The sequence below is a fragment of the Staurois parvus genome, unplaced genomic scaffold (genome assembly GCF_062004578.1).
Source record: "Staurois parvus isolate SC_StPar_1 unplaced genomic scaffold, SC_StPar_1.0 ptg001192l, whole genome shotgun sequence".
Taxonomy (NCBI): domain Eukaryota; kingdom Metazoa; phylum Chordata; class Amphibia; order Anura; family Ranidae; genus Staurois; species Staurois parvus.
This window is the reverse complement of record NW_028318988.1, coordinates 3,996,050-3,999,068: the sequence shown is the minus strand read 5'-3', so window position 1 is coordinate 3,999,068 and position 3,019 is coordinate 3,996,050.

Genomic DNA, 3,019 nt, shown 5'->3' with positions numbered 1-3,019 from the left:
GAATTGTTACTTAGGGCCACAGAAACGTTACTCAGGGACACAGACTTGTTACTGAGGGCCACAGAACCGTTACTTAGGGCCACAGAATTGTTACTCAGGGACAGACACAGAATTGTTACTCAGGGACACAGAATTGTTACTGAGGGCCACAGAACCGTTACTTAGGGCCACAGAAACGTTACTCAGGGACACAGAATTGTTACTGAGGGCCACATAACCGTTACTTAGGGCCACATAATTGTTACTCAGGGACAGACACAGAATTGTTACTGAAGGACACAGAATTGTTACTGAGGGCCACAACCGTTACTTAGGGCCACAGAATTGTTACTCAGGGACACAGAATTGTTACTGAGGGCCACAGAACCGTTACTTAGGGCCACAGAATTGTTACTCAGGGACACAGAATTGTTACTGAGGGCCACAGAACCGTTACTTAGGGCCACAGAGTTGTTACTCAGGGACACAGAATTGTTACTGAGGGCCACAGAACTGTTACTTAGGGCCACATAATTGTTACTCAGGGACACTGAATTGTTACTGAGGGCCACAGAACCGTTACTTAGGGCCACAGAGTTGTTACTCAGGGACACAGAATTGTTACTGAGGGCCACAGAACTATTACTTAGGGCCACAGAATTGTTACTCGGACAGACACAGAATTGTTACTCAGGGACACAGAATTGTTACTGAGGGCCACAGAACCGTTACTTAGGGCCACATAAACGTTAATCAGGGACACAGAATTTTTACTGAGGGCCACAGAACCGTTAATTAGGGACACAGAATTGTTACTCACGGACAGACACAGAATTGTTTCTTGAGGGACACAGAATTGTTACTGAGGGCCACAGAACCGTTACTTAGGGCCACAGAAACGTTAATCAGGGACACAGAATTGTTACTGAGGGCCACAGAACCGTTACTTAGGGCCACGTAAACGTTAATCAGGGACAGACACAGAATTGTTACTGAGGGACACAGAATTGTTACTGAGGGCCACAGAACCGTTACTTAGGGCCACGTAAACGTTAATCAGGGACAGACACAGAATTGTTACTGAGGGACACAGAATTGTTACTGAGGGACACAGAATTGTTACTGAGGGCCACAGAACCGTTACTTAGGGCCACGTAAACGTTAATCAGGGACAGACACAGAATTGTTACTGAGGAACACAGAATTGTTACTGAGGGACACAGAATTGTTACTGAGGGCCACAGAACCGTTACTTAGGGCCACAGAATTGTTACTCAGGGACATACACAGAATTGTTACTGAGGGACACAGAATTGTTACTGAGGGCCACAGAACCGTTACTTAGGGCCACAGAGTTGTTACTCAGGGACACAGAATTGTTACTGAGGGCCACAGAACCGTTACTTAGGGCCACAGAATTGTTACTCAGGGACATACACAGAATTGTTACTGAGGGACACAGAATTGTTACTGAGGGCCACAGAACCGTTACTTAGGGCCACAGAGTTGTTACTCAGGGACACAGAATTGTTACTGAGGGCCACAGAACTGTTACTGAGGGCCACAGAATTGTTACTCGGACAGACACAGAATTGTTACTCAGGGACACAGAATTGTTACTGAGGGCCACAGAACCGTTACTTAGGGCCACAGAATTGTTACTCAGGGACACAGAATTGTTACTGAGGGCCACAGAACTGTTACTTAGGGCCACAGAATTGTTACTCGGACAGACACAGAATTGTTACTCAGGGACACAAAATTGTTACTCAGGGACACAGAATCGTTGAATTAAAGAGTATGTCAGACAACATGCAGAGGAGTGGCAGAGGAGGCAATGTTTTAGGAGCGAGCAGACGTGGCAGCAGAGGAAGGGGTCGAGGCAGCAGTATTCGCAGCCAGAGGCCAGTGCTCCCGGTGTCATCCAGCGGTCGTGTCTCCACCGACAACCCTGCCGTCATCGATTGGTTGGCTCGGTCGTCTTCCTCTTCCCAGGTCACCTCTGACACCTACAGCCAACGGTCGGTGGGTACGTCAGACACAACCGTTAGTTGGCATGGCCCAGGATCAAGCCCACTGAAATCACGTGTCCTCTACCTGCCCCTGTCCTTTGGTGTTCCCTCACCAAGCGAAGTATCGCATGCTGTGGGCTCAGCCCCACTGTACAGTGAGGAAGAGCTAACAGAGGGCAGTCAGGAACGGGGGGAGACATCCGCCTTTTCAGCAGCCAGGCGAAGAAGTAGTGGCGAGGAGAGTGGCTCGGTAGCCGGTCTAGAGACAGGTCTGTCTCCTGATCCAGACGCAGCCGAGGGGGCTAGTAGTGAGGCGGAGACCCTACTTGATGATGAGGAGGTTGATTGCACTTGGCAGCCTCGTCGTCAGCAGGCAATTTCTTCCGCATCATCAGGAGAAGAGGGTGGCAGCTTGGCAGCGAGCGAAACAGTCGGTGGGTTGCCCAGGAGGCAGCAGGGTCGCAGCAGTGTCAGTGGAGCCAAACGGCCACGGAGTAGAGCACCAGCTCCACTGCAGCCTACAACCACGGCCAGTAGTGGTGCCGGTGTGCACGGAGGAAGCAGCAGTCAGCCAGTGAGGAGTATCGGGGGCAAAGTTTCCTACTCGGCGGTGTGGCAATTTTTCGTCAAGCCGCCCGAGGAAGTAAACGTAGCCGTATGTCGACTATGTGGCCAGAAAGTCAAGCGTGGCCAGGGGGCCCATGTTGGGACTACAGCGTTGCGGCAGCATATGCAGCATCGCCATTTGGTGGCCTGGGAAAACCGTGATAAAGATACGACGGTTCTGCCCGCCCCAGCCCCCGCTCCATCACCCGCTCCGTTACTTGCTCCGTCACCCGACGTCAATCGCCCTCCATCAGCCAGTCAAGGCTCCAACACCTCTGCTGAGGGGAGTTGTCGCTCGTTGGCATCTTCCGCTCGTTCAGATGCTCCTTCTCCTGCTACTCCTCTTCACGGATTCCGTCAGCAGTCTTTCTTGGAATCCGTTTCCAAGAGACAACAGTTTGCGAGCACGCACCTGACGGTGC